Source organism: Dasypus novemcinctus, chromosome 2 (genome assembly GCF_030445035.2).
Source record: "Dasypus novemcinctus isolate mDasNov1 chromosome 2, mDasNov1.1.hap2, whole genome shotgun sequence".
Taxonomy (NCBI): Eukaryota; Metazoa; Chordata; class Mammalia; order Cingulata; family Dasypodidae; genus Dasypus; species Dasypus novemcinctus.
Window position 1 is genome coordinate 111,824,746 of NC_080674.1, and position 20,935 is coordinate 111,845,680.

The following is a 20,935-nucleotide window of genomic DNA, read 5'->3' on the forward strand; positions in this document are numbered from 1 at the left end:
AAGGAAAGTTACAAATTATAGTCATATGTCACAGTCCAAGCAAATGACATTTAACTTTCCCTATATAAATTGCAGAATTCTCTCATGATTTCACAAGATGTACTGAAAAGAAAAACAGTAAAAAGGAAATTCATTTTTTACTGAGCTAATACAAAATATGGGAAAGGGTTCATGTTCTGTTAGAGATGAGTGAGTTTTTTCAGAAATGCAATTTTGACAAAGCATAATACTACTGAGATATTTAAGTTGAATTTAAATTAAAAACAAAAAAATTAATTAGGCTAATATCCTCAGAGCAAATCATGCTAATATTACATGCTTTAAATAATGTTCCATTTTAAATAAATTTCTTAGGCTACAATAAGAAAACAGATTTCAAAGGAAGACAAGGGAAGAATGGAGTTAAACAAAAGATTCTTTACAAACAAAAATCACTTTTAATTGACTAAAACCTATAAACCAATACTAAAGAAGTTTTTATATTGAACTTTCAGTGTTTTTCACTTTAGTTGCTATGGCTATTACTGTTAATTATTAGTTAGTCCAAATTTAGCACTTTCAGAACAAGACACATAGTGCTCAATCCATATTTTTCAGGTCAAACTGTTATATTTTATTGTTGAAAATAAATACAACATTCAAGGCCAAAGGTATATGTTTTAAAAGTGATCGTTAATTATTGCTAACCCACAACATCCTTCCAACATTTTCACATAAGAAAACTCAGAGTGAAATGCTGATGCGAGCAGCCTCAAAGGAAAATGTAGCCTGAAGACTTCACTGAAGAAGAATCTGGTAAACAGGACAGGTTTGCCTTGGGTCAATCAAAGGATAATTCAAGGCAGGGAGGTAAAGTTTAAGATTTCTTTTGCCCCTAATCCCCACACCCCACCCTTCCTCTCAAGGTTACGTACCACTGCTGGCCCTGACATAACACCATTCCCCAAACACTCCATTTCTCAACCTCTGTAAGAACAAATCCTCCAGTAGCTCCTACTTAAATGTTACATGTGTTCTAATCATTCCAGGATGTGGGTTTTGTAATTTGCATATGGTTTTGCCCAGATCTCAAGTTCAAAAAATTGAAGTGTATTTTGCTGCAGCCTGATGTAGAAACTCAAAATGTTCCAAGAATAAAAATAAACTTGCTCTGGCAAGGCCATGTGGGGATTATTAGTTGGCATCTTTCAGCTATACTCAGAAATAAGTGAGCATCCAGTCGTAGCAATGCTTATAACATTATCTCGGTTTGCATTGTTATTATGTTTATAAGTTTCTAAGTAAAAGTTCTTGCGAAAAATATTTGTGCTCAGTGGAATTATATCTCTTCCTAATGTCCCAGTGGCCATCAAAACAAATGTGTGATATCTGTGTCTGTCAGGTACCTCTTTAAAGCTTATTTGTTGGCTTGTCCTTGTTCAGCTCAAAGTCATTTAAAAAATTCTTTGAGAGCTAGCCATAAGAATTACAAATCATTTTTCAAAGGTACGTTCAGCTCTGCAAATTACAATGAGTTTACAGGTGCAGTCTTATTCTGTGTAACCTAGAGATGAAAGAGTTATCAAGGACACTGATGCTCATTGCTGCATCAATGAAATCCTCATGAATTCAAAAATCGTGACAATAATCTCTCTCATGGAAATAGATCTATGAGATTGTCAAGAGGATGGCATGTGATTTCCTCCTAAATGAGAAGGCCTTGTAAAGTGGTATAAGGGTTCCAACTGCAAAGGGCAGCAGGAGCAGAAAATAGAGGCAGAGACCCTCACTCCCTGGTGGTTTTCTGGAACTTAAGTGGATAACACTCTGCTGGTCACTTCCTCTTACATTAGCTCATTCACAGCACATAACCACAGCACATAACAAGGCAGCCTTCTTCCCTTTAACTTAAAGACGAGGATGCTGAAGTACAAAACGATTAAGTTACTTGCCCAAGATCACCAACCTAACAAATGCCATAGCAAGATTCTAACCTAAAAGGACCTAAAAAAGAAGAGGCACTTGCCCCTAATGCTTTCAATACATACACATACATACAGATACACACACACACACGGCCCTCATATAAAATCAACATATTATCTGGATTCAAAGTCTAATTATCAATCCCCTCCTCCCATTTTCAGGCCACGTGTTGCCATATTTGGACACTGCCATTCTTCCTTTTATCTTTTAAGAGGTTCCTAAATGTGTATTTGAACCTGATTTTCTCAATAGAAGATTGCTCTGAGCTCTATTATTCCCTAAAACTGACTCTGGCAGTGGACACTAAACTTGTATGTATTTCTCATTCTCTTTAACCTCTCCTTTCCATAGTCTCCCTTTCCCCTGCTAGCATCACTGTCTATAATTCTGCCCCATCTTGAGCACCTAAGCACTGATAATGAAAATCCAGGAACACAGCTGACCTGGTCTAATAAATTCTATATTGTCACACTGCCCTGCTTATTGCAAAGCAAATAACTACTCCTCCCTGGCCACAGATGGCTCTCAGATCAATATTGCAGGTCTCGACCTCTCTTCCTGACATATTCCATGAGATCTACAAAATACCTCTCCTTGGTGGTCTGCCAAGATCTAAAACTAATTATGACAAAATGAGCCTAGTGTGCTTTCCCTCAAGCCTCCACCCCATTTCAACTTCTTTACTGTGGTCAGGGGCACAATTACCCATTGGGGTACCCACAGTATAAATGTGGAATCTTCTTCAATCCCTCCTTCCTCACCTGCCTCCAAGGAACAACACCAGTTCTACCAATCCATCCTTCCCAATTTAGGTGCCTTCAGTTCCTACCTCCTCCTCTTTGTTCCCACAACTAGACCATATGCACCAGCATGATACTGGCAGCCTACAGACAAACACCCTATTTCCAGACTCTCTTGATTCTATCTACCCTTCACTGTTATTTCCTCATACTCAAAATCTTCAACATAATCGGAAGGCCTTTCATTGTCTCATCACCACTTTCTTCTCCAACCTCAACTCATGCCACTTGCCCCCTCATTCACTATGCTTTTTTTTTCTCCATGTTCTCTAACTTGACACACTCTTTCTACCTCATAGCCTTTGAGAATTCTGTCACTCTTCCTGGATTTCTGTTCATATGACACTGACCAATAGCTACTCAGCTTCCTCTTGCCTCCATTCTAATTAAATTCCCTTATTGCCCATTGTCCTTTATCCTTAATTGCCTTTATCACGGTCTGTAAATATCTATTTTTTCTGAATTAATGAATACTCCTAATTGTTCCTCCAAGTAAAGGGAAAAGCATTTGCAAAAGATCAGAGCTGAGAAAAATGATGACACCATTTGTGACACTGAAAAGAGTCGAAAATAGCTATGGCAGAGTGAATGAGAAGTAGAGTAGCTTTAGACAGGTTTTGAAGGCCATATTGTAGAACAGTTGTAAACCATGGTAGGAAGTTTGAATATTAGACCGTGAATAATGGAAATACATTGAAGGGTTTTAGGCAGAGATGTAGCATGGTCACATTTTCATTTGTGGGAGATCACTCAAGGTAAGATGTTAAAAATGAGCTGGAGGATACAAAGGTGGTTGAATAAAGACCAATCTGGCTTGTGCTAGGAATATGACGTTGATGGTGGAGGGGATAGATAGTTAACAAAATAATTTGTTAGATAAAATCAGTAAGTCTTATTCACTGATTAGATGTGAGAGTAACACTGTAAAGACATCAAGAGTGGCTCATAAATTTCTTCCTTGAGTAGATGGATGGATGGTTGTGTTCCTCACTGAGAGAGGCAGACTGCAGGATGAGCAGGGAAGATATAGATGAGCTTTGTTTTAAATATGTTGAGTTTAAGAATCTTCCAGAGAAGCCAAGTGAATATCATCAGTAGGCAATTGAATATACCAGACTGTATAAGCAAATTGGGAATATCAATATATCAAAATTGTATGAAGTTTTTACATGACCTAGGAATGAAGAAACAGTGTAAAGTTAGAATAGACTGCCTAGGACATTCTTCTTGCCTGTGTTGCCCAAGAAAAATCTTTCTGCCAAGTCTTATTCCTTCAAAATGCTCAAAATCTTATTCAAAATTCACATTTTCCATGAAGTCTGCCCAGATTCACATTGCCTTTGTCCTATCATTCTAATAACACTCATTATCCTTGAAAAAGTTATCATTGGCTATGTATATGTTTATGGGACATTCCTCATGCCAGTATTATGTTTTCGAGCTCCAGGAGACAAGCTGCATGTTTCTTCTTTCTTTATAATTTCCCACAGCGTAAGACAGAGAAAGAAAGGGGAACATATATACTATTCATTTGATTGATATTTTTGACAAGCCAACTCTATACCTGCCAATATAACAGAAATATATACCTATTTGAATTTTGTATATTTTGAGTTTCTGTATTGTCATAGAGGCAATTTCAGTAATTTATATAAATATTTTTGTTTTGGCAGTTATCTGTGTAATTAAAAGAACATATAATTATATGATTTAGTCCAAATAAAGGGTTAGAATTATAGCTAGCTAATACACTGACTAAAGAACATTATGGCAAAAATGCCCTCAGAATATAAAGTCAGCCAAGGTCTTCCTGTACCATTTTCAGTTCCATTCCTTTGACATGTTTGATACCTGGAAATGTCATTTATAGCCCTGTCTTTGACCCTACATAAGTTGGGTAACACAGTCAGTTCCCAGGCATATAAGCTTCCCTGAGAATTGACAGCTGTCAGAAAGGATTATTGACAAAGTAATATTGAGCACCTTCATTAGATGGTCACTAGAGCAGTACTCACTGCTGTCTTGGCAGAGAGGAGGGCTCTGAGGAAGCTGATGGCAGTCCCCCAGGCCAGTCTTCCTCTGAAGGTATGGAGTTCCAGTTCATTTGCTCAGACTTCTACTGAATTGGTTAGTTGGAAATAGCAAAAGGAAGGATGGTAACTATAAAAATTCTTGGTCAGATTCCCACATAACCCAATTATCAAATCAATTAATGAACCTTTCTTTCTGACTGGCACAAAGTAGGTACACAAAGAATATTTGTTGAATGAATCAAAGAATGAAATGAACATGAATTTTTTTTTTACATGTTTATTTATTTCTCTCCCCTTGCCCTCCCTACCTCCCCAGTTGTCTGCTCTCTGTGTCCATTTGCTGTGTGTTCTTCTGTGTCTGCTTATATTCTTGTCGGCAGCACTGGGAATCTGTATCTCTTTTTGTTGCGTCATCTTGCTGTGTCAGCTTTCCGTGTGTGCAGTGCCACTCATGGGCAGGCTGCACTTTTATCATGCTGGGTGGTTCTCCTTATAGGGCACACTCCTTGCATATAGGGCTCCCCTACACGGGGGACACCCCTGCATGGCAGGGTACTCTTTGTGCACATCAGCACTATGCATGGGCCAGCTCACCAGACAGGTCAGGAGACCCAGGGTTTGAACCTTGGTCCTCCCATGTGGTAGGCGGATCCGTTAAGCCAAATCCACATCCCAAAATTAACATGAATTGAGTGCCTAAATATGTGCTAAGAAACGCTGTATGTGTTTGTCTTTTTTTTTTTTAACAATACCAGGATTTTTTTTTCATCAATATGCTAAACATGAAGAAACAAATTCAAAAAGTTGGTTAACATGTTCATCAAATAGCTAGTAAGTAACAATGGGAGAGTTTGAACCTACATCAAAAAATCTTCCTCCAAATAGGATTTTCCATATTGGAAAGGTGAGTTTAACACTTCAACTCAGAAAAATATACTGGAATAAAAGAAATTCATGGTTGAAAGGTACAAGGCTCTCGACTCCGGTCTTTTAGCACTCAGCATCTATCAATGCAGTCAAAATGCCATGAGAAACTTTGGCAGTCCACATTATACTATCAGCACAATTTCTCTAGCCTCTGTCCTCCCACATACAGTGTTCTTTATAAACCTACATGAGGCTAATCAGTTGAATTAAAGGTATGGTTGGCCCAGATCGCTAAATGTTGCCCTGAATCAGATTCCAAATTTCTATCTGTTTCAAGGGAGTCATATCCTACAGATCCAGGGTCAACATTATGTGACTTTTCATATCTTAGATTGACTTTAATTTAAAAGGAACATCCTAAAATATTTTTTCCCATCAGAAGTTCTATCATTAATGCTTCATGTCCGGGTATTCTTTCAAAACAAAATGTCTCCCTAGAGAGATTATTACTTTAAGTTTCTAGCCAATTATGATAAATAGGTTTATCAAGGTAGTTTTCTATGGGTTTAAGAAGGAATAAGGCAATATCTACCATAGAGTATTGTGTCTTGGTTAAGAATACAGAATAGATAAGCCCATATCTTTACTGCCTACCTATGCTGTTAGGTAGTGATAATTAGTTTTACATTACAATTTATGGATAAATCTATTTAAACTTCCTCTTATGTGCAGTTCAAAGTGGAACCCATTTCCTAATGGTATTTGATATCTTTATTTTAGGGAAGAAAAGCTCTAGGAAAGCAGGAATCACCAATAAAAAAAGAAAGAAAATGCAACATGCCTTCACCTCAGCAAATAGTGGTAATTTATAAGTTCCTTTCTCTTTTGTTGATGATGATTACTTCAATATGACGGTCTATATTCTGATGAGTAATGTCAGGATTTTACACACATAAGACTTCTTTTGAAGCTTTTAATGATATAAACATTCTTGTACTGGGAAGCGGACTTGGCCCAGTGGTTAGGGCATCCGTCTAACACATGGGAGGTCCAAGGTTCAAACCCCGGGCCTCCTTGACCTGTGTGGAGCTGGCTGATGCGCACAAGGAGTGCCCTGCCATGCAGGGGTGTCCCCCGTGTAGGGGAGCCCCACACGCAAGGAGTGTACCCCATAAGGACAGCCGCCCAGCATGAAAGAAAGTACAGCCTGCCCAGGAATGGTGCCACACACACGGAGAACTGGAATGGCGCCGCACACATGGAGAGCTAACACAACAAGATGATACAACTAAAAGAGACAGATTCCCGTGCCACTGACAACAACAGAAGTAGACAAAAAAGAACATGCAGCAAATGGACACAGAGAACAGACAACTTGGGGGGGGGGGTCGGCAGGGAGAGGGGAGAGAAATAAATAAAAATAAATCTTTAAAAAAAAATTCTTGTACTAAAAGATTTCTGAAAATTTCACCCCAAGAAATAGTCTTCCGTAATGCAGAAATTTTAAAAGATTTCTTTAATACCAGAATCTTCACCACTAACAAATTATATTATGATCTTGTTGGTCTAATAATAAATTATTAAAAGTAACAGCTCTAATTGATTAAATCTATATTCATTTTTTCATTTATTTAATACTGATTGAATACCCTCTTCATCCAAGCAAGTGTTGGGCAATGGGTATACCATGGTGAATTAAAGAACCATGGCCTCTGCCATAAATGAAAGTTACAGACTGGTCTGAGAAAAATTAAATAAGCCAGTAAATACATACTCACATTCAGCACATTGTGGTAACTCACATGAGAAAAAGAACAAAGGTATTCTACAAAGAATAACTTTAGAAAATCCAGAAAAGGCTGTGCTGAGTGGGAGACTTAAGCTAAGACCTTTTTTTTTTCCGATTCTGTTGTTGTCTGCAGCTCGGGAAGTGTGGGCGGCACCATTCCTGGGCAGGCTGCACTTTCTTTTCACGCTGGGCGGCTCTCCTTACGGGGCGCACTCCTTGCATGTGGGGCTCCCCTACGCGGGGGACACACCTATGTGGCAGGGCACTCCTTGCGCACATCAGCACTGCACATGGGCCAGCTCCACACGGGTCAAGGAGGCCAGGGGTTTGAACCGCAGACCTCCCATGTGGTAGACGGACGCCCTAACCACTGGGCCAAGTCCGTTTCCCCCAAGCTAAGACCTTAAGATGATGAGGACCCAAGCACGCAAAGGACTAAGGAACAAGGGAACTAGCAGAAGAAACAATGTGTGCAAAGGACTTGAAGCAGTAAACAGTGAGGCAGTTTCCAGGAACTAAAACAGTCACTAATATGGAAGGAAAGTGAGTGTGTATAGGGCAAGGATGAGATGAGTTGAGAAGGGTGGACAGGAACAAGAGCATGTGTTGCCTCATAGATTATGGTAGGGAATTGTTTTCCATTCTTATAGAAATAGAAAGCTTTTGAAGGTTTGTTAAGAAGAGACTTGGATTTTTAATGATTACTCTGCCTGTGATGTTGAGAATGGATTGGACAGGGCAAGAGTGGAATAATAGAATAGTCCAGACTATAGGCAATGGTAGCTTGGACAAGGGAAGTAGCAGTAGAGGAAAGAGGTGGATTGGAAAGACATTTAGAAAATCAAATACACAGGATACTTAGTGAAGGATTTGATATGGATGATGAGGGAGAAGATGGTATCAATCGCAAGTGTCTGAAAGATGAATTCTGAAGTATGTAGTAGATGGAGAAAGCTGCAGAAGGTATAAGATGAGGGAATGAGGAATCATTTAGTTAGTAATTCGTATACGCATACACTTAGCATTACAATTTTGTAAAACAAAATATGTTTGTGAATATGTATGTAAAGGAGACTTGTAGAAATATACCAAATACAAAACTTCTGGAAGCCTTATGAATGAGAGGCCTGTGAGACATCCAAATGGAGATGTCAAGTAGAGAACTGGATAGGCAAGTCAGAAACTCAGAAGACAGAGCTGAACTAAGGTTATATAATTATGATTTGTCAGCATATAAATGGATTTTGAAGTCATGAGAATAAAGGAGACAGCCTGTGAGAAATTTCCAAAAATTATTCTAATTATTTTGTATATCTCACTTTATTTCATGCTTATACCAACTCTATAAAATAGATATTATAATGCTCAATTTGAAGATGAAGAATTGAGACTCATAGATTAAGTATTTTACCTAAGGTTACACAGCTAGAATTCAAACCCAAGAATGACTGACTCTGAAACCGAGGTTCTTAAGCAGTGTGATTTTATTGTTTGTTTCAGATTAAGAAAATATCAGGAATTTTAAATAGTTTTAATTACTTAAAATAAAAGACTTTACAAATTCCTAAGTCTTGAGAACTTTCTGTGTTAATTTCTTAACACATAGAGCATAAATTTTTTAAAGGTCATTTAACACAATAATTTCACTTCTAAAATCTATCCTAAAGAAATAAGCATAGGGAAGATAAAGATTTTTTGCATAGGAATGGTCATTTCATAATCCTAGAATCCTGGAATAGCCTAAATATAACAAAGTATGAGAATAGTGAAATAAAGCATGATGTATTGAGCTGGTGCCTACTAGGTAGGCATTGAAAACCACATATTCAGAATATTTTAAACCATTGGAAAATGATTTTAATATAGTAATACTTTTTAAAAAGCTAAATACACACGTGCTTAGTAGTCATATAATTCCATAATATATACATTTGTAGAAAATAGATGAAGTATTAAGCATGCTTTTCTCTATGTTGTAGGATTCCACATAGTTTTTATATTCCTTTTCATACTTTCAAGTATATTCTACAATGAACACACATTACTTTATATTTGGAAAAAAACTTCTGTTTTATTTTTAATAAACACTGAATTTCAAAATCTAGGAGCAAAAACTGTAAAGTTTCTAATCCCTAGCAAATTAAACTATTTGATTTGTTATTTCCAACTATGGCATGCATTTATATTTTTATTAAAAATTTTAATGAGGGAAACGGACTTTGGCCCAGTGGTTAGGGCGTCCGTCTACCACATGGGAGGTCCGCGATTCAAGCCCCGGGCCTCCTTGGCCCGCGTGGAGCTGGCCCATGTGCAGTGCTGATGCGCGCAAGGAGTGCCCTGCCACGCAGGGGTGTCCCCCGCGTAGGGGAGCCCCACGCGCAAGGAGTGCACCCATAAGGAGAGCCGCCCAGCGCGAAGGAGGGAGCAGCCTGCCGAGGAATTGCGCCGCCCACACTTCCCGTGCCGCTGACGACAACAGAAGCGGACAAAGAAACAAGACGCAGCAAAAAGACACAGAAAACTGACAACCGGGGGAGGGGAGGGGAATTAAATAAAATAAAAATAAATCTTTAAAAAAAAAAAAATTTTAATGAGTATAAAAATACTTACTGATCTCCTAGAGAGTTTTAAGAATTATGTTTCTGTTGTGCTTTGGGATCATTGAATAAAAGGTGTGCTACATAAACACAATGTATTATTATTAAGTGGTATTAAAGTAAATTGAAGGCAAAGCATGTAATACAATTTTCCTACTGCAAAAGTCTAAAGTCCATATATGATTCCATAGTACCTAGCTCGTATTTAACTGTGAAAGTACCAACATTAACATGTTTTTGCTGCAATTTGGAATTGGCAATGAATATATGTAGTGTGGCATACAGTTTTTAACTGCATATTATATTTCATAGTAGATACTGAAATTATATACCTCAAGTGTTTATATCACTTAATAGGTGCCAAAGTTATAAAATTTAAATATTTTTTAATTTCATAGAACTTAAACAGCTAAAGTTTCATCTGGTTACAGTTATAGTAAGGACATATTGATGAAAACGGAATTTTAAAATCTCAAACCACCATCAATGTTTCCAGGTGTACAATCATATTATCAGTCGGTCCCTAATTATTCATTTTAGGAGTGAGTAATAGAGAGCATTAGTTGGTCTGGCTCTCAGACCTTTGGAATTACAAAAATCAAGAGATTAGGTAGTGAAACAAGTCAGGAGGAAAAAGAACCATAAAGGCTATATTTTTCTAAATAATACAGAAGATCAGGAGAAAGAGAAGAAAAGAAAGCTATGCTGTAGATGGAGTGGGAGTTTGGAATTTATGATGTAGAATGTTCAATAGCAGCTTCAGGGTAGCAAGAGAACTGGAGAATTTAAGGAAGACCTTTTGGGAAACATGACCTAGGGATCCCCTTTAATGTGCTATGAATGAAGCAGGTAGACATTGGAGTTTGTTTTTAATTGTATTTGTTAGCTGGATACTTTTCTTTGAATATGATTTTCTGTGGAATTTATACTACCTGCCCAAGATTCACTTGGGTTACAATTAAGGAATGAAGATGACTAAACAACAGATGAGTTATAAGCTTTATTACTCTTAAAGGTATATCAAATGTATGTATTTAGGATCCTTTCCTATTTATAATAGAAGTCAAAGAAAAATAGTTCCATGTTTTAAGAGATTAATTCTGACATCAATTTACAAAATGATCTGCCAAATTGCATTAGTTTTTAGAATTAATCAACATTGGGAAAGTATGGATGAGGTTAGACAGCCATTTTTCACATCATGTGAATATCCTTTAAGATGATAAAAATCTTAAATCACTTATACTATCATTGGTGTTTTTCAGTTACCTAAAGTTGACATTTGAAAAAATAGTTAATAAAACAAAATAATTTATATATAAGCAGGAAGATAACTTTTTTAAAAAACAGCAAATGAAGTATCTTAAGTCATATTAAGGTTAAGACAAGGATCCTAAACTTTATGTAATAGAATCGCCAGGGCAGCTTATTTCAAATTTGAGATTCCATGATCCACTATATCCATTAATATTCTGATTCAGGTCTTCCCTGAACCTAGTCATCTAGCCAAGAAATTTTGATGCAGAAAATTCATAGATCACAGTTAGAAAGGGTTTAATAACAAATAATTGGAGAAAGTGCAGTGTATTCAAAGTTCTGTATGAGAGTTTTTAATTCAACAAATTTCTGTATACATAATATTCTAAAAGTTTATCAGTTGCAAGCTGATTCCTAACTCCACATACACAACTTCAGAACGAAGCAAAATTTCCATGCAAACTTTGGCCAACCCGTTTTTAAAACTTGGCTCTGCATTTTTAACTGCAAAACCTAATATCCATGTGAACAGTTTTTATAGCACATTTTTATTACAGTAAATTATTGGCATAGTGTTGAATAATAATATATCCCTAATATAAATACTTATTTATATTAGGAAAGCTGAAACTCATTTTCCTCTCCCTTTTCAACCTTTTCTCACTAGTTTTACCCATATGGATAATGAAAAATGGAAATTTAGGTAATTATCCCAAGAATATGAGTAATGGACCCTTGACTCTTTGTTTTTTTAATTTTTTTATTTATTAGATAAGCTATAGGTTTATAGAAAAAAAATGCATGACACATAGTTCAATATATCTCCCTATTATTAACATTAGTGTGGTACATTTGTTACAACTGATGAAAAAACATTTTTACAACTGTGCTATTAACTGTAGTCTGTGGTTTACACTAGGGTTTACTGTGTTATACAGTTCTATGGCAGTTTTTTTCTTTAATTTTTATTCTAGTAACACATATACACCCTAAAATTTCCCCCTTTAAACCACATTCAAATATATAATTTATTGCTGTTAATTATGTTCACAATGTGCTGCCATCACCACCATTACCAGTGTTACCAAAACTTTTCCATTGACCCAAATAATAACTAAAATTCTGCAGAATTTAAGCATTAACTCCTCATTCCCTACCCATACCCTGGCCCCTGGTAACCTATGTTCTAGTTTCTGACTATGAGTTTGCTTATTCTACTGACCCTTAAATCTTTTTTTAAAGTCAATTGTATTGATTCATGTTAATAAAGCAGTCTATCCAAAATATACAACCATTGGTATTTTTTTTTTTTTAAAGATTTATTTATTTATTTAATTTCCCCCCTCCCCTCGTTGTCTGTTCTTGGTGTCTGTTTGCTGCGTCTTGTTTCTTTGTCTGCTTCTGTTGTCGTCAGCGGCACGGGAAGTGTGGGCGGCGCCATTCCTGGGCAGGCTGCTCTCTCTTTTCACGCTGGGAGGCTTTCCTCACGGGCGCACTCCTTGCGCGTGGGGCTCCCCCACGCGGGGGACACCCCTGTGTGGCACAGCACTCCTTGCGCGCATCAGCACTGCGCATGGCCAGCTCCACACGGGTCAAGGAGGCCCGGGGTTTGAACCGCGGACCTCCCATATGGTAGACGGACGCCCTAACCACTGGGCCAAAGTCCGTTTCCCAACCATTGGTATTTTGTATAATCACATAGCTGTACATTCACCAATTCAATCATTATTAGAGCATTTTCATTATTCCAGTAATAATAATAAACAAAAAACAAACAAACAAAACTTTATCATCTCTCAATCTCTCGATGCTTCCCCTGCCGTACAAAGCAGCTATTCTGTTTCTGTCTCTCTAGTTTATTTGTATTTACATTTTGTATAGATGGAGTCAAGCAACATGGAGTACCTTGTGTCTAGTTTCTTCCCCTTAATGTATTTCCTTTTTTTACACTTACTGAAAGATTATTAATAATTGCCATATACTACTGTCCACAGTTTGTTTTGTATTTTTGCGTGATATTAACACCTTATAACATCAACATACATTTGTTCAGTTTCAAAGAAAAAAAGAAAAATAGTCATATATGTAATATTACCCATATTCATATTTCACATGAGTTTTACTATGGTATACATTCCCATGTTATATTTTTAAGCTTTCCTTCTAGTAATATGCATGATCTTAGATTTTCCCTTCCAACCACTGTCATACCCATATAACAGCTCTGCTACTTGCAAACACTATGATAGACTTCCACCTTTTCTATTCATTTCCAAAAATTAACAAACAATCTTTTTACCAAAACTGCACAGATTAACCCTCAGCCTTCTATTCTTTACCCTCCTTCTATTTTATGGTGACCGATAAACTAGTTATTAGCTCCATGAGTTTACACAATATACTTAGTTCATAATAGAGCAATCATACAATATTTGTCCTTGTGTTTTTGGCTTGCTTCACACAACATTATGTCCTCTAGTTTGATCCATTTTGGCATATGATTCATTATTTCATTTCTTCTTACAACCAAATAATATTCCATTTTGTGTATACACCACAATTTGTTTATCTATTCAACAGTTGATGGACACCTGGGTTGTTTCCATCTTTTGGCAATTGTGACTATCACTGTTATGTGAACATCGGTATGCAGACGTCTGTTTGTATCACAGCTCTCAGTTCTTCTGGGTATAGACTTCATAGTGGTATTGCCAGGTAATGACCCTTAAGTCTTTTCTTTTTTAATGCAATGAACTTTACTTTTAAAGAGGTTTTAGATTACAAAAATTTTACATAGAAAGTATAGGGGATTCCTATATACCCCTCATACATCTTCCCCTATTAATAACATCTTACATTAGTGTGGTACATTTGTTGCAATTGATGACTAAATATTGAAGCATTGCTACTAACACTGGTCTCTAGTTTATGGTGTGCTTTACACTTATTCCCAGTTCTCTATATTCCACCTATTTTTCCCTCCCCTATCTCTCAGAACCTCTGGTAACCACTACCATTATATCAATATAACATGTTCTTCCATTACTACAATACTAATACGTTTACTTTGCATCCCCTTTACGTTTGTTCATTCCTCAACCTTGAGGATTTGGGAATGGTGATTCCTGCTCTACCTCAGATTAAGAGGGGACTTAGATCTTATAGATGGAAGGAACTGTTTTGCTTGCAGTTATAAATATTTTTTGCCTTTTGGGATATGGGTTTATCCATCATCATTATTTTGTGAATTGTCCTGGGTGAGTCCAGTGAACTGGAGAATAGGTGTTGACCACAACTTTTCTGAGATTCAGGGCTCAACCGGCACATGAACAGACCAAAGATTTAAGTCTCTGAGACATAGATTTAATGGGTATATGATAATTATAGGCTCAAATAAACAGGGTAGAAGAGTCATGTGTAGGGAAATTATAAATGAGTCTGTATCTGTTACATTGGGAAAATAGGTTATCATATATTCCACGGTAAGATCCACCAACAGGGTGCTGATTTCAAGGGATTGTGTGCCTTGCCTATAGTGTCCACATGGCTCTAGAGCCCTCAGAAGCACCCCTCTTTTGAGGCTTTTTTCACAGAGGCAGTTAGTGAGATCTACCTGAGACGTGCATTAGTGTAACCTCTGGAATGACCTCCTGACTCATTTTGAAATCTCTTAGCCATAAAAACTCTTTTGTATTTGATGTTTCCCCCTTTTTGGTCAAAACCCTTAAATCTTGAGCAATAAAACCTCAGTTTTTCCTTAACAACATCCCCTAAACCCCATTCTCCCAGATTGTCTGAGTAATTACCCTGATTCTTCAAAATTCAAACAGCCACTGTTTATCACTAACTCTATTTCTCTGTTCAAAAAAAAATGATACAGAACCATAAAGTTCTGTCAGCAAAATTTATCAAAACTTATCCACACATTCATCAAAGTTGTTTATGTGGAATTCAAGATTCAGATCTCAAAACATTTAACAAGCATATTTAGAGAAAAGTACAATATAGGTTGCTCTCTTATTAATGGGCCCAAATGTTTGGTCATATCTCAAATGGAAAACATTAATACTAAATGCTGAGCACCTCTCAAACTGGAATCTGGGCTTATTCACTGCCATATTCCCCATGCCTAGAATAGTTCCGACATGTAGTATGAGTTCATATATATTTCTGGGAGAAAATATTATTTTGGTAAATATTTATAGATCAAGACCAAATTCCTTATACAGTTTAGGGAGGCAAATGGATTCATTCTTCTATATACAAAGAGATGCTGATCAGTGGTTTATAAACACAAGGTGGCAAATGATGTTACACTGTTGTGTCGTATTTGCCAGTCAACCAAGTAGTTCAGACTATAGACATTCATTTGTCTTTTTGCTTTCATTGCACAGGTGAACTATAGCAGGTTGATAAATAATTTGAAGTCTTTGTCAAAAGCATAATAAACTCTCAGCAATATGACAGTCAACGCTATGAGTTAATTAACTCCTTGGGAGGTTTCACAGAGAATGTTGAGCGCCACATCCTGTTGACTTAGTCTACATGTAACCTTAAAGGATTTTAGAATGTTTCTCTCTCTCTTCTTCCCAGGTTCAGACATTGGAAAAGGACACGGAAGCCAAAACATATCATTACCTTCCAATATCCTCCCTTAAGGAAGATGTGAGGCAGACCATAGATGAGCTTAGAAAAAGATAAGATGAGCTGCAGAAGTTTTGAATCAGTCAGAACAAATCCAGTGTCTCTTCTGAGCCTGGAACCAGTAAAAGGAAAGTCATTGGCAGGTGATAAAACAGGATGGGAAGCTGGGGAACTTTCCAAATCAGATATTCAAAATGTGGTTTTATCATTTGAATGGAAATGGTATAAACTCCTGAATACATCAAACACCTGGATTAAAGAGAGTATAGAAATATAGAGCAAAGCAACATATAAATTATTTGCAATTTACTATTCTTGCATTACCCTTGTCAATGTTCCCCTCCATTAGCATGAATAATTTAGACTTTCAAAATGATTTGTACCCTCATTGTTCAAATTGTAAAAATCATTGACTCCATTATGCAATGCTTAAAAATTAGGCTATGCTTGAAACTTTTCAAATTATACTACTATATATTTAGATAGAATAGAAGTTTGTTCACAAGAGCATTGTTAACTTAGAGATAATTAATCCACTGTGTTTATTAGTGATCATGATAGTTTGGTAGGATGTTTAAATATACTTCTAACCACAGATTTATTCAAATGATCACATTTATATTTCCTGTGGAAGGCAGGAATCAATTAAAAAGAAATTTTTTTTCTTATTTTTCTCTTTAAAAATAATCTTGGCAATTTCCTTAAAATATCACTGTCACACATTGACACCTTTCTACCCAATCCAAATACACAAAAATGAGAAACAAATTATGACAAGAGTTTTCAAAATATACTCAAAACAAAGCAATTGTCTTTATGAACTAGAGGCACAAAGAAATCAGTGGGGTAGAAGTAGCAGTCTTGCTGGGTTCTGTGTCTAGAAATAGTCAAGGATAACCAGCAGTTTGACACCCACAAAATAATAGGGACAAAAATCCATCTGGTGGTGGGGGCCATTACTGGCCTTGCTGCTTGAAAACAGGGCCAAACCGGGTTCCCTGCCTATGAAAAGAAGCTAAAAAGAACTGCTATTGAACCATCTCTGAGAATATAGCTCATATAAAACCTCAAGCCTACATAGGCAAAATGATGCAAACACGACCTCACAATCAGGCCCTGAGTCAAGTTGCCTATGAAGTCAGTAACAGAAAGTATACTATAAGCCCCACCTCTGAAATGGGAAATAAGTCCCACCTCTGAAATGGGAAAATCTAAGCATAAGTTCTTTACTTGGGGAAAGAAGTTGCTAGGAAGCTGCTTTGATGCAAACACAGTACCACTAGATATGTAGGGAAAGACATGCCCAGGGAGCAAAGGAAAAGTTTTTTAAAAATCTCACTCAAGATAAGCCTGCACACCAAAATTGAAAACATTTAACAAAAACTAATGCCAGAAAAGAAGTCAACCAAATCACCACCTGGAAGATTATTTCATTCAATGTTATGCTAAAATAATAGCACAATCTGAAAATAAGAATTTTTAAGTTCTCAAAGAGATATAGAAAGGAACATTCTCCACAATAAAAGAAAAAGAGATTATGAAAAAGAACAAGTGGATAGGGAAGTGGATGTTGCTCAAGCAATCAGGCTTCCATCTATCATATGGGAGGACACGGATTCGATTTCCCGGGCCTCCTGGTAAAGGCGTGCCTGTGCAGCAAGCGATGCAGCAAGATGATGATGCAACAAAAGAGAGACACATGGAAACATCAAGGCAAGAGGCAACAGAAAGCAGGAACTGAGGTGGTGCAAGCAACAGGGAACCTCTCTCCCACATCAGAGGTCCCCGGGATTGAATCCCAGTGAAGCCTAGAGGAGAAAACAAGAAGAGAAGACAAAAAGAAACAGACACAGATCACCCAGTGAATGGACACAGACAGCAAAACAGCAGAGTGGGGGGAAGGGGAGGGGGAGAAAAACACACACGCACAAAAAATAAATGGATATAATAAAGAACAAGTTAAAGTTCCTAGAAATGAAAAATAAGTTATTAAATAAGAAATTCAATAGACATACACTAGCCTGGAAAATGTCAAAAATATTGTGGATAGGGAAGCGGACTTGGCCCAGTGATTAGGGCATCCACCTACCACATGGGAGGTCCGCGGCTCAAACCCCGGGCCTCCTTGACCCGTATGGAGTTGGCCCATGCACAGTGCTGATGCACACAAGGAGTGCCCTGCCACGCAGGGGTGTCCCCCGCATAGGGGAGCCCCACACACAAGGAGTATGCACCATAAGGAGAGCTGCCTAGCGTGAAAGAAAGTGCAGCCTGCCCAAGAATGGCGCCACACACAGAGCTGACACAACAAGATGACACAACAAAAAGAAACACAGATTCCCGGTGCTGCTGATAAGGATAGAAGCAGTCACAGAACACACAGCAAATGGACACAGATAGCAGACAACTGGAGGTGGGGAGGGAGGCACAGGAGAGAAATAAATAATAAATAAATAAAAATCTTAAAAAAAAATTATGAATTAAAAGATAGTACTGAGGCATTCATCCAGAATATGACAAGAGCTTTAGAGCATAAATTGAAAATCTAAACAATCATCTAATGGAAGTTCCAGAGGATGAGAAGAGAGAGCATGGTGGCAAAACAATATTCAAGGATAGAATAAGTGGGAATATTCCATAATTAAATCACATTAAAAGCTTCAGATTTTCAAATGTGATTTACGAAATTTCCTTTCTAAAGACAAAAAGCAAAATTCCATGCTTTTCACTAGGGATCTTAATAAGGAAATTAAAGTCTATGAATAGGAACATAGTTTAGGAACTATACCAACGTCAAACAATCATACTTTGTTAGGTAGTGGTTACCCCTCATGAAAATGTAAACATTCATATTGTCAGTCGTCATGGGTAATAGTTTCCCAGGAAAGAAAATAGGCAGGCTGTGGGGCTAGCAGAGGAAGAGACTTCTTCCTGTCTTTGAAGGAATGAAAGGGCAGCAATACTAAGGAATGAAAGGCCTAACAATCCTAGTGATGGCAGCAACCAAGAGTCACTTTATGAATTAAGCCTCTATCTTTATGGACATATGTAAGTTCTAGCCCCACTGGTATCTTGAATATGAGTTGGTCTGTATTCCCTTCCTAAGAACAAAGGACATGTTAGCAGGGGCACAACAGATGCCTAATGCTAAAAGTTCTTAGGAGTGTCTTGTAAAATGCATCTGCCTGGGTGAACTAAAATGTCTGATCTACTAGTAGAGCTGTTAACCCTAGGATCCTAGTGTTTTCTGCCTGAAGATAGCATGGTATACCCCTTCATTCCTCAAGGCCACCAAAGTCTTGATGAATTGGCCAAGATTGGCATCCATGATCATGGAGGCCTAAAGATACTGGATTTATCTTCATACTTCTGAATCATCCAAGACCAAGTTCCAGCAATGACAACAGAACTCCAGGAGATACTGCAACAAGCAGCAAAAGCAGGAGGACAGGGCTGTGCACTCTGTGGCAACTTCAGAGACCTCACCCCATGATTGCATCTCAGGAAACCTGACTCACAAAGTTGTTTAAGCAGCTCCTTAGAAAAATTTGGGAAGGGAATCACTGTGGAAAATTTGGATTTCCTGGTAATTTAAGCAAATGGAGGCTCAAATTAAATATCAAAAGGAATATGACTTTTTTTTTACCCCAAGATGGGAAAGTTAGGCATCCAATTATAGTTTCATCATTTTCAGAATGTGAATCCAAATCTTACTGCTAATAAAGGTAAGAAAAAGTGAGAGGTAGTAAAGCTGAAGGGATAACTAAGAAGAATGAGATTTAAGAGATGTGAATCTACTGCTTACTGAACACAGCTGAGCAACTTTGTGCTACACATTCTGCTTATGTCTAAGAGAAACTTACCTAATTGGTAGGTGAGAGGAATGTTAAAAAATATTTGTTTTAAAGTAATACCTTTATCATATTTTTAAAGCCCATATAAATTTTAAGAATTTAAAAATAAATATAAGCAAAAAGAGCATGGTAAAGTTCCATAAATGGCTAGAGTTCTTAGATAAATTTAATCACAGGGGGACCCCCATCCTTCACGGAGCTTCTCTTCTGATAACTAATGAAAACAAATGCAGTCAATGAAAAAGAGGCTTAAACATTCATTCATTCACCAAGTACCAATGAAAATATAATCACAAATAAGACAAATGAGGACCCTGCTCTCCTAGTATTCCCATTTGTGCAAATAATAAAAACCCAAGGAGGATTTCCTAAAGAACTCTTCACAAAATCACGGGCAAGTTGAAGGCAAATTACAAGGCATAGTGCAGTACTCTGAGTCCAGCATCACAAGGGCTATTACCATCATAAACCTAAATGAATAAGGAAAGTCATAGTGACTGGAACAAAGGAGAGGGTCATATGGAAAGGACAACCTTGACAGGAGCTCTAAATGTTAGTGAAGGATTGTAACCAGCCCAGGGGAGTTGCCAAGAGGACTAGAGGAATTAAAATTCTCAATTCCCTCAACTCCCTCTAGTGTCTTCTACCAGAGTTTCCCTTTGGTGAATCTGAACTGAGGCCAGACAAGGGAGCTCACTAATGCAGCCCTTGAAGATCAGGTTCCTGGAGGGAAAGCAGGGTCGAGCAGTGTAGAGTTGATCCCCAGGGGCAAATGGAAGACATATGGCATAGCATCCCTATCCCGACCTTCCATCTGCTTGAGTCCAGAACACAGAAGAGCTCACTACCTTTTAAACTCACCATGTTGGATCCCACCAAATAAATGTCCTTTCCAAATATTTAATGTTTTATAGTAATGGCAAGGAACTTCACTCTCAAGGAATTTGGGCACTCATAAATGAGATCAACACTCATAAATTTCAAAGCATTTGCTTAAAGCCCTTCCAAAGGATTGGTGATGGACTACGGAAGCCTGGAAATTCCTTCTGGCAAGGATCGGTGATAATAACAGCTGAGTCAGGGATGGCTCCCACAGCCTGTGGCTGGATAAGAATACTTCAAAAACCTA